Source organism: Triturus cristatus, chromosome 4_1 (genome assembly GCF_964204655.1).
Source record: "Triturus cristatus chromosome 4_1, aTriCri1.1, whole genome shotgun sequence".
Classification (NCBI taxonomy): domain Eukaryota; kingdom Metazoa; phylum Chordata; class Amphibia; order Caudata; family Salamandridae; genus Triturus; species Triturus cristatus.
The window spans coordinates 1,350,815,455-1,350,827,864 of NC_140585.1; the positions used below are offsets into that span (position 1 = coordinate 1,350,815,455).

The following is a 12,410-nucleotide window of genomic DNA, read 5'->3' on the forward strand; positions in this document are numbered from 1 at the left end:
GAATGGCATGGTGAGCAAAAAAACGATGGATTTAGGCCCAGATCTCTGTACTGGGGTGAATGTATGACATTGTTCTGCATTCTGTCCATCAACTGTTGTTTTCGCTATATAGTTTTATCAGTAAAAGTACATGTTAGTGGGAAAGTTTTGTGGCCATTTCAATTGAAATGTGCTATGTATATGCACTACCACATCACGCTTTAGTAATATATTTCTGAAAAGTGAGAGCTCGCCCTAGAGAGTCTGTTGCGTCTAAGCCACATTGAATGGCAAACTTTGCTGCATCTCTCCCATCTGCAACAGCTTGGGAGAGGAGAGCCCGGTCCTCCTCCGAGACTCTTGGCCACACCTCCACAACCGTATCACAGAGCGAATGGGAATAACAGAGCAAGAGGCATATGGTGTTTACTGACCGCAATGCTAGTTTGGTGGAAGAAAGGAACTTCTCACTGAAGCTGTCAAGCCTTTTGGATTACCTGTCCCAGAGTGCAGAAGGGAACGCGCCACGAGAAGTAGAGGCTTGGAAAACGAAGCCCTGTGGGGTGGGATGAGGAGAGAGTTAAGCTGGGTCGCCCGGTGCAGAGCGGTTGGCAATGGTTCTATTTACAGCAGCCCCAGTGCTGGGCTCGGTCCAGGTGCCCAGTAGAACATCTGTTAAGGCCTCGTTGAAAGGCAGCAAGGGTTCAGAGGAGGAGACACCAGACTGCAGGACCTCCGTCAAGACGTTAGTCTTGACTGTCGCCGTAGGAAGCTACAGGGCCAAGAGATTCGCAGCCCTACGCACCACCATTGCAAAAAAAGCACTTCCTCCGTAGTAGGTTAGGGGGAGACAGCATGCCAGGCTCTGGGGAGGTGTCTAGGCTGCGGGCATCACCCAGGTCCTTTACTAGTCCAGTTCCTGAGTTGGAGGCGGGATTTCGAAGGGATACTGCTGCCCCACCCAATCATCATCATCCATCCCAGGCCCTTCAGAATAGGGCAGATTGTACAGCATGGAGCCGAACGGCTCTTTCTGCACCGGTCTCAGGGTCGGTAGACGCCCAACTGGCTCCTTGTCATCTAGAATGACAATGGGGGATGCACCATCGGTCGGAGCCGGCGACGCCAAGAGTCTTGATGTCGAACATGGTGCCCGGGAAGGTCAGAGTGGTGCGACCGGTGTCGGTCCGGATCAAAGAGAAGCCCGTGGAACTGGGGCTGGAGCCGCAGAACCCACGGGATCTCCTACTGAGCCTGTGAAGCCCGAAGGCACGCCAGCAGGGTCAGGTTGCCCAAATAGGGTGCACATGGTGTCAAAGAATTTTTGCAATTGGGCGGAGGTCGCTCCCAGCCCTTGAAAGGGAGGGAAATGCAGAGCCGACCCAGGTGCTCGCCCAGCAGAACGGGGCCTCGAACGTCGAGAAGCCTCTGTTTCGTCGCTTGACGGACAGGGTGAGGTCAAAGCATGCTTCAACTTCTTGTGCTGCTTCTTACCTGACCTCGACGCCTTCGATTGAGAGGAAGAAGACTTTCACCGCTGCCAGAGCACTGCTCGTAACTTCCTCTCAACCGAGACCGGGAAAGAGATCGAAAAGGACAATCTCCGTGCCACGTACACCGGGCTGCAATCAGCTTTAGGGACCACCCCCTCAAAGACCTAGGCCCCGTGGCCCGACAGTCGGAGCACGACTGTGTCGTGGTCGCGCTCCAAGCACCAAAGATACGTCAGATGGGGGTCCGTGACCGACATGGCACTGACAGTCACCATACGGCTTCAATCTCAAGGTCGTCTTATTGGACATGCCTACACACCAAAATGACTCGACAAAAAGTTGAAAAAAAGAGTCTGTCAACAAGTGATGGGGGGGTAGCTCTTTTTGACGGGTCTGCGCTGGCTGGCACGGAAAGAAAAAACTGATATAAGCACGCCGAGGTGGCACCTATGTGGGCGACGTGGACGTCATGATGACGATGAACTCGACGCCTACGCCGTCACGCCGAGTCGACCGACGCCACCTATCGACATGCAGGGATACTGCTATCAAATATCTTCCAGATCCAGCCTGACGCCTGGAAGTTCGAAGGTAACGAATCTGCGGCTAGATGTTTCCATCAGATCAGCTTTCCAACTACAGACCCATCTTTTCCCTCCATACCAAGCAAAGGTCTTAAAGAAACAAATCAACTGACGCATCATTGACCACCTCAGCAACCACCAGCTTCTTGACACTTCTCAGTCCAGATTCATCAAGGCTAAAAGCTGTGAGGGCATCCTGACCACAGGAGTGAGAGCCACCAGAATCTACAACTCCACAGGAGTGGGGTCATTGGGGTGTGGGTCAGAGTGTACCGGAGTATTTCTAAATCAGTCCAGCATAGTCAGCCGTAAGGCACTGACCTGCACGCTTTGGCTGATTCAGTTTGGAGCTGCACCTTCAATTTTTTTATATTCCTTAATTGGAACCAACCAAGACCTTGGTGTTGGGGAAGGGCATTAATCCTCCAAATGGTCCCGGAAGTGAAACAGTTTCTTTGAGGACGAATAAGATTTCCCCATCCTATAGTGTCTTTTTTCCGTAAAAATATTTTGGGAGATCGGTTTCTGACAGGAAACGTACCTGAAAGAATAGAGGAACACATGGCGTATCCATGCAGGGCTTGGCTAAAAACAGCTTAGCCTGCAACTCCCTAGTAGCCTTCTAGTTCATCAATGAATAAGAGTCGCAGGCCATAGAGTCATGGTCAGAGCCAAGACACCACATGCTGATTTCATGTGGATCTCACAAGGCCATTTTATTACAAGCATATGCAACACAGTTTACATACTGAAACCTTAGGAGGACCTAGTCGCTGTCAAAAAGTTGAGGAATGTCATCAGTGAACTACACAGAAGAGCTTCAGGACTGCATTGATGATGCATGGAAAATCAGGAAATAACGCCAGCTGGAGAGCAGTTGCATAGGACAAAGTTTTTAGATTTAGTCTGGCGTGTGGAAGACACTCAAAGTGAGAAATTTTTGGGAACAAGTATTCATCAGAATTTGACTATGGCAATAATGCAAATAGGTGGGGATATAATGTGGCCAGTAGGTCTACAGGAGTGTTCTAGGACAGGCACTAGTTATAAAGCAGGAGACGGCTTGCTAGAACAAGCATTTGCAATGCAATACGTCTCGCATTTGCAAGTCTTTGAGCTATTGGCATTGTAAATGACAATTCCTTTTATTTATGTGTTTTGAAAACCTGCAAGCAGTGCGTAAACACGCACTTTGTACTTATTGTCGTTGCTTACAAGAAGCAAGGCTAGCAGTAACTGCGCCTCTTTTACTGACAACCTTGCTACAAGGACTAGAAGTACAAAGTGTGTGTTTAACTGCACCACTTACAGCTTTTCAAAACACCTAAATAAAAGGCATTGTCATTTACAATGCCAATAGCTCAAACTCTCGCAAATGCAAGACCTATTGCTTGTTAAATTTGTTTTCATATGAAGGTCCCTTGGATTGGATGCTGCTCTGAATATTTACAAAGCGAGACCTATTCCTTTAGCTAGCTATCGTGCTGGAGTATGGGGCTATTCTGATTAAGCAGCTTTACAAGATAGTGAAAATAAATTTGTACGAAGATTATCATCACTTACCACTGCTTCAATTGCACATATGGAATTAGGTGTTCAGTATATTGGAGATTCCATCAAACTTGCTCCTGTTTTACTTTTGCTCTTAATCTGGTCAAGACCTGAGGAGGTACTATCACTGTCTATAATAAATGACTGTTTACAACTTTCCCAGGTCCATAAGATTAGGTAGCTGACTTATGTAATAAAATCAACTTCAGTTAATTGGTAGGACAGCTATTCACTAATCCGATACCTATTGATGGCCAGACCAGGCTTTTGGTCAAAAATTAATTATTGGCGCACATGATGGAGCACAGATAAGAGGGTGGGCAGAACAAGAGTAGGGTGGTGCTGTATTTACCGTTATGTACTACGCCTGATATTGAAGAAAAATGCTACTTACCCAGTATGCATCTGTTCTTGGCATATACAGCTGTAGATTCATATGCTTTAGCATAGATCGCCATCTGGTGTTGGGTCCGGATGTTTGCACTCTGTTTTTGTTCGAAGAAGTCTTTCCAGTCACAAGGTAGGGGACTCCTCCTTTCGGTGATAGTGCGCATGGGCCTCGGCTCCATCCCCAGATTTTTTTGCCATAAGGGTGATGATGGACTTAGTAAGAGTAGAAAGAGATGTCCATGTATATTGTATCTAAGTAAGATGATACTGCAACAGACAAAGGTACCCGGCGAGGCGGGTGGGTGCATATGAATCTACAGCTCTATATGCCAAGAACAGATGCATATTGGGTAAGTAGCATTTTCCGTTCAAGGCATATGAGCTGTAGATCATATGCTTTAGTTACCTCCCACAAACAAATGATGGACGGAATGCTGACAATGCATACATTCTCCCCCAGTCAAGAGATCTGGGTTAAATCCATCGTTCTTTTGCCCACTACACCACCCCAGTTCAGACATGGCCATATGCAAATCAGTCTTGACCCTGTGCCTCATGGGAACAGTCCAGCCCGAACTGCCAAGCCATGTCTTCCCTGGACCGGAATCAAGCATCCTAGGACCGGTTTCTGGCTATCAGCCGTCATCAGCCAGGATAGCTTGACTCCAGTGGCGTAGTGAGCACGGGTCCCACGTCTGGGAATACCCATCCCACTTAGGGCGAAAAGCGTTACAACAAACAAATGATGGACGGAATGCTGACAATGCATACATTCTCCCCCAGTCAAGAGATCTGGGTTAAATCCATCGTTCTTTTGCCCACTACACCACCCCAGTTCAGACATGGCCATATGCAAATCAGTCTTGACCCTGTGCCTCATGGGAACAGTCCAGCCCGAACTGCCAAGCCATGTCTTCCCTGGACCGGAATCAAGCATCCTAGGACCGGTTTCTGGCTATCAGCCGTCATCAGCCAGGATAGCTTGACTCCAGTGGCGTAGTGAGCACGGGTCCCACGTCTGGGAATACCCATCCCACTTAGGGCGAAAAGCGTTACAACAAACAAATGATGGACGGAATGCTGACAATGCATACATTCTCCCCCAGTCAAGAGATCTGGGTTAAATCCATCGTTCTTTTGCCCACTACACCACCCCAGTTCAGACATGGCCATATGCAAATCAGTCTTGACCCTGTGCCTCATGGGAACAGTCCAGCCCGAACTGCCAAGCCATGTCTTCCCTGGACCGGAATCAAGCATCCTAGGACCGGTTTCTGGCTATCAGCCGTCATCAGCCAGGATAGCTTGACTCCAGTGGCGTAGTGAGCACGGGTCCCACGTCTGGGAATACCCATCCCACTTAGGGCGAAAAGCGTTACAACAAACAAATGATGGACGGAATGCTGACAATGCATACATTCTCCCCCAGTCAAGAGATCTGGGTTAAATCCATCGTTCTTTTGCCCACTACACCACCCCAGTTCAGACATGGCCATATGCAAATCAGTCTTGACCCTGTGCCTCATGGGAACAGTCCAGCCCGAACTGCCAAGCCATGTCTTCCCTGGACCGGAATCAAGCATCCTAGGACCGGTTTCTGGCTATCAGCCGTCATCAGCCAGGATAGCTTGACTCCAGTGGCGTAGTGAGCACGGGTCCCACGTCTGGGAATACCCATCCCACTTAGGGCGAAAAGCGTTACAACAAACAAATGATGGACGGAATGCTGACAATGCATACATTCTCCCCCAGTCAAGAGATCTGGGTTAAATCCATCGTTCTTTTGCCCACTACACCACCCCAGTTCAGACATGGCCATATGCAAATCAGTCTTGACCCTGTGCCTCATGGGAACAGTCCAGCCCGAACTGCCAAGCCATGTCTTCCCTGGACCGGAATCAAGCATCCTAGGACCGGTTTCTGGCTATCAGCCGTCATCAGCCAGGATAGCTTGACTCCAGTGGCGTAGTGAGCACGGGTCCCACGTCTGGGAATACCCATCCCACTTAGGGCGAAAAGCGTTACAACAAACAAATGATGGACGGAATGCTGACAATGCATACATTCTCCCCCAGTCAAGAGATCTGGGTTAAATCCATCGTTCTTTTGCCCACTACACCACCCCAGTTCAGACATGGCCATATGCAAATCAGTCTTGACCCTGTGCCTCATGGGAACAGTCCAGCCCGAACTGCCAAGCCATGTCTTGTCAGCATTCCGTCCATCATTTGTTTGTTGTAACGTTAGTTACCTCCCAAGCGGTGGCTGACCTGTGTCTTTGGCAGTGGTTTTAAATAGTGTTCTTAAAACGGCCTGACCCACACTAGCTTGTTGTTTTGCTAACATATTTACACAATAGTGCTTTGTGAAAGTGTGTGGCATAGACCATGTTGCTGCTTTGCAAATGTCATCTAAGGGTATATTCCCTAAGAATGCCATAGAAGCCCCTAATTTGCGTGTAGAGTGCGCTTTAGGGGGAACCGTTAATGTGTGCTTAGCTTTAATATAACATATTTGGATGCATTTAGAGATCCATCTTGCAATACCTCCTTTTGATATGGGATTGCCTTTATGCAGTGGTGAAAAAGCAACAAAGAGTTGCTTTGTCTTCCGAAAAGATTTAATTCTTTCAATGTAATAAAGTAATGCTCTTTTTATATCTAATGTGTGAAGAGCACGTTCTGCTACTGAGTCTGGTTGAGGAAAAAATACGGGTAGCTCAACAGACTTGAGATGAAAGGCTGAAACGACCTTGGGTAGAAATTTGGGATTAGTCCTAATAACAACTTTATTTTGATGAATTTGTAATAATGGTTTGTAGCGGTTCTGAAGTAATGACAGGGACTCTAGAGCGGGTAAAGGCAGGTTTTATTCCGAAAGGTACACGTCTTCTCCTTGTAGCCAGTATCTACTGGCAAACGAATGATATAGTTTATATGTCCTTTTGGTGTTTCTCCCGCTTTCTAGGTCTTCGTCTCTCTCTCTCCACAGTTCTCTCCCTCTCTTCTCGGCTCGTCCCAGAAGCGAGCCGGTGACAACGGCAAACTCGTGGGCTCAAAAAGAAAAAGAAGACGGAAACAGGGTGTCAGTGGTACAGTCTCGCTGTATTAGTGTAGGGGGAAGGGGGTGAAGGAGCACCAACCAAAACCAGTGAGTCACTGCCAGGCACAAAGGGGGTGACGGTGTTTGGGTGTCGTGTTTTGACGAGTGCACAATAGGGCTGGCGTCTCTACCCCTCAGGCTTCTCCCGCCTCCCTGTCCAGCCCGCAAATCATGCCCGTACCTGGCTTAGCCACGCTCCTCCAGGAACGTGTCTGGGCAAAGCGTGTCCTCTGTGGTCTCCTGGCTTTCCCGCCGTCTGTCGACTCTCCTCCGCTTCTCCTTAGCATGGTGCGCCCTCCTTGCTCCTCCGGTCTTCCACTCGGGTCGATACTCCCTCCGTATTCCTCCAGTGCTTGGCTTGATGTTTCGTCCGCAGTCCTTCGTACTCCGCTCTCCACCTCTCCTCAATCCTCTCCGCCGGTGATGATACACACCTTCTTCCAGGTCTCGTCGTCTCTTGTTGGCCCGAGGTGTGTGACGTCCGTCCTGGGGGTGGAGTCCTCGATGACTGGGTCCCAGTTAAAGAGACACAAGCGTATTTCCGTGGTAGCTACGGGACTCTGGTCACTCCATTCATCCTGTCTTGGAAAAAGAAGAGGCGTGATGACATCCGAGGCTTCCCACCAGTCTTGTGTTTGACCCCTTCTATCCCTGCGAACTCCCGCCCCGTGACACTCCTCCTCCCCCGGATTCTCCGGATCGGGGAGAGGAAACACCCTAGAGAGCTAGTCCGCACTTCCATTGTCCTCTCCCTTGCGGTGCTTGACCGTGAATGAAAAGGGGTGGAGGGAGAGAAACCAACAGAGAACCCTGGGGTTATGAACGATGTTACGGCTCATCCATTGAAGGGGTGCATGGTCTGTATACAGGGTGAAATGGTGTCCCTCTAGGTAGTAACATAGCTTATCTATAGCCCACTTCACTGCCAGACACTCACGCTCAACTGTGGGATATCTCCTTTCCCTAGGGAAGAGCTTCCTACGGATATATACTATTGGGTGGTCTATTCCTTCTGGGGAAAGTTGGGACAGGACCGCACCGATTCCCTGATTTGAGGCATCCGTATGTAGGATGAATGGCCTGGAAAAGTCGGGGGAGGCTAAGACTGGGCTGGTGGTTAAGATTTTTTTCAGTGTTTCGAATACTTCTACCATTGGGATAGTTGGGAGCGACAGGACCTGTGGTTTTACATTGTTCCGTAATACGTCAGTCAGGGGAGTTGCCACATCTGAAAATTGCGGTATAAACCGCCGGCAGTATCCTATAAGGCCGAGAAAGGCCCTCAAGTCTTGCTTAGTGGTTGGAAATGGAGTTTCTGCTATGGCACGCACTTTTTCGGTTTGAGGGGCGATCATCCCATGTCCTAGCACGTACCCTAGGTAATTCACTTTTCGGTAACCAACTCGGGACTTCTTGGAGTTTACGTGCAGACCGGCTTCCCGTAGGGCTTGTAAGATGGTTTGGAGGTGTTTCAAATGTGTCTTCCAGTCTGGGCTAAACACCACGATGTCATCCAGGTATGCCGACTAGAAGGAGTGGTGACTGAGCAATACCTCGTTCATGAGGCGCTGAAAGGTTGCCGGTGCTCTGTGTAGCCCGAATGGGAGCACCGTAAACTCAGAGTCCATCTGGAGTAGAAAACGCCGTTTTCTTCCTGTCCTCTTCACTTAGAGGCACTTGCCAGTATCCTTTTGTAAGGTCTAGCGTAGTGATATAATTGGCCTCTCCTAGCTTCTCTATCAGTTTGTCTATACGTGGAATTGGATAGGCGTCGAACGACGAGACCTCATTGCGGGCCCTAAAGTCCATACAGAAGCGGGAGCTGCCATCCGGTTTTGTAACCATTACTATTGGGGATGACCATTCGCTTCTTGAGGGTCTTATCACACCCATTCGCAGCATGTCCTGTACTTCTTTCTGTATGGCTTTTCTTCGCGCTGCCGGGATCCTGTAGGGTTGTTGGTTTATTACCTTTCCTGGAGGTGTCTCGATCCGATGTTCCGTCAGATTTGTTCTACCAGGCATGTCGGAAAACATGGGGGCATACAGGATGAGGGTCTCCCTTAGTTCTGCTTTCTCCCCGTGACTGAGGTCTTCGTTGATCACCAGCTGTTCTAGGGTGCTATGGTTAGGGGTGAGAAGAGGGATGGAGAGATTGGTAGTCTTGGGTATGGGTCCCAACCACTTCTTCAGGAGGTTAACGTGAAATGTCTGTGTGCGGTTGGGAGTCATCTGTAATTTGTATGTGGTTTTTCCGATTCAGGCAGTGCCTTTATAGGGGCCTTTCCACTCCGTCTTGAATCTCTTTGGGGTTGTTGGAAGCAACACCAGTGCCAAGTCTCCGATACTCAGAGTTCTCCACTTCTTTCCCCTGTTATAAAAGCGGGTCTGCGGTTCCTGTTTCTTCTCTAGATGGGAGTAAGCCAGGTCTCAGAGCTTCCTTATCCTGCCCTTGAGGCCCTGGGTGTATTCTAACATATCTTTGGTCTTGATCGCCTCTTCTCTTTCCCATGTTTCTTTCGTCATTTCCAGAAGACTTCTAGGCTGTCTCCCGTACAGCATTTCGAAGGCTGAGCAGCCAAGGCTGCTCTGGACGTGTCCTCTGATCACATATAGGGCCAGAGGTAATAGCTGGTCCCAGTCTTTTCCGTTCACTTCTAACATTTTCTTTAGTGTTTGTTGCCTTCAGGGTCCCATTGTAGCGCTCAACGAGCCCATCGGTCTGAAGGTGATAGACGGACGTCCTGATGTGGCGTAGGTCCAAGATGTTACATACTTCCTTCATAGGACGTGACACGAAAGGGGTGCCTTGATCCGTTAGGATCTCCTTCGGAAAACCGACTCGGGAAAACAGCTCCAACACCTTCTCAGCGATATTCTGGGTAGTAGGGGCCCGTAGCGGAAACGCCTCCGGAAAGCGAGTGACATAGTCCACTATTACCAGGGCATACACATTCCCTTTCTTGGTACGTGGAAGAGGGCTTATCAAGTCCATCCCCACCTTCTCGAAGGGGGTGCCAATGATGGGGAGGGGCTGTAAGGGAACTGCTGGTGGCCTATGGGTGTTCTTTTTCTGACAGACACTACACGACTGACAGTGTGTTTTTATGTCCCTATAGACACTGGGCCCAAAATATGCCTCAGGACATTCTGGGTGGTTTTATCTGCCCCGTGTGCCCTGCTGAGAGGTGTGAATGGGAAAAGAAGAGTATTTGATCCCTAAAGGAAACGGGCACTAACAGTTGTTGTGGATCGGTGGGGGCTGCCTGTCGGTAGAGCAATCCTTCCTTGATCAGGAATCTAGGGAATGAGGTATGGTTGTCGTTTTGGGACATGTGGGCCTGTTCCCAAGCATTATACAAAGTGGCACCGTTGGCCTGTACGAATTTAAAACTACGGTCCAAGAGCCACGGCTCCGGAGTTGTTAGAGCCGGGACCGTAGGTTTGGGGCCGCCTTCAGTCCTCACCGGTCCCTCTGCAGCCCTTAATACGTGTGTGAGTAAGTCAAGAAAGTCGGGGTTATCAGTGCCTATGATCAAGTCTTCAGGAAGGCCCTCTAATACACCTACCCTTACGCTATCCTTTTTCCCATTGGAATGTGTGAGGGATATCAACGTCGCCATGTACACAGAGGATATGAACGGTAGTGCCTGGCAATATCTGTTCTTGGCTAACATACCCCCCCTGTATGACAGACTGCTCACATCCCGAATCCAGGAGAGATTTGATGGTTTTTCCGTTTACCTGTACACTTACATGAAAAGCTGCCCCCATTTCGTCTGTATACAATATGGACCTAGGAACGTGACCCACTTCAATGGGTTCTTCCGTTGGTTTCCTCCGGGGACACACTCGGGCTATGTGTCCCCAATCCCCACATTCAAAACAATGGGGTTACCCAACACTAGGCGATTCTGGTTTCGGGTGTCCTGGTCTTCCTTGGTCCTGTGGGGGTCTAGGTCTTTTTTCTGGTCTCACGTTCATTTGACGTGTTCTCTCCGTGTCCCAGTTCAAGGTCTTCGGTTGGGCGCGAGAAAACGTTGTGGCCATTTCTATGGCCTGTGCAGCTGTCAGGTGTGTAAGTTGACGCAGCCATTTCTGCGTATTATATGGGAGAGCCTCCAAATATTGTTCTAAATACATTTTCTCCATAATTTCTTCCTTTGTACTGGTGACCAGAGTTAGCCACTTGTCTGCTGCCATCTTCAACCTAAAGAAGAGGGTTTTAGGATTCTCGCCGAGGTCTCCTCTCTCTTTGCGGAACCTCACCCTATATGCTTCGGTGTCCAGACCTAGATGATCAAGAATAATATTCTTGATTTCTGCATAGGAGGTCTCCCCAGTGGCATTGGCCACTTGGTAGGCGGCTTGTGCCTCTCCTGTCAGCAGCGGGGCTAGGAAGAACGGCCATTTGTCCAGGGGCCAGCTGCATGCTCGTGCTACCCTTTCAAAGTTTGTTAGGAATGCGTCCGGGTCCTCTCCTGGGAGGTATTTTTGTAGGGAGACGCCGGAAGGGGTGTGACCCATAGTGAAACTCTCGTGGAGGGCCTGCTGGTTGTTCGGTGGTAGCTTTCTGGAGTCCCTCCAACTGGTCCGCAATGGTATTCTTGAAAACGTCCCGGTCGGCCTGAGTCGAAGTCATCTGCGGCTCAACGGCCCATTCGAGCTTTTCCTGGCCCTTAATTAAGTGCTGGATTAACACCTCCATCTTAGATGTACAGATGGGCTCCTCAGTGCCCACATTCTCCACCAGTTGTAGCTGGAGTAATGACAGGGACTCTAGAGCGGGTGAAGGCGGGTTTTATTCCGAAAGGTACACATCTTCTCCTTGTAGCCAGTATCTACCGGCAAACGAATGATATAGTCTATATGTCCTTTTGGTGTTTCTCCCGCTCTCTAGGTCTTTGTCTCTCTCTCCCCGGTTCTCTCCCTCTTTTCTCAGCTCGTCCCAGAAGCGAGCCGGTGACGCCAAACTCGTGGGCTCAAAAAGAAAAGGAAGACGGAAACAGGGTGTCAGTGGTACAGCCTCGTTGTATTAGTGTTGGGGGAAGGGGGTGAAGGAGCACCAACCAAAACCAGTGAGTCACTGCCAGGCACAAAGGGGGTGACGGGGTCTGGGGGTCACGTTTTGACAACTGCACAATAGGGCTGGCGTCTCTACCCCTCAGGCTTCTCCCGCCTACCTACCCAGCCCGCAAATTGTGCCCGTACCTGGCTTAGCCACGCTCCTCCAGGAACGTGGCTGGGCAAAGCGTGTCCTCGGTGGCCTCCTGGCTTTCCTACAGTCTCTCGACTCTCCTCCGCTTCTCCT

General features: G+C 49.6%; 1 protein-coding gene across 1 annotated transcript in view; it reads right to left on the reverse strand.

Annotated features, from left to right (window-relative positions):
- The window catches only part of LOC146856663 (FIGNL1-interacting regulator of recombination and mitosis-like), a 1,639,010-nt gene that overhangs the window by 1,495,731 nt on the left and 130,869 nt on the right, over positions 1-12,410 (reverse strand). The gene's annotated exons all lie outside the window — the stretch shown is intronic.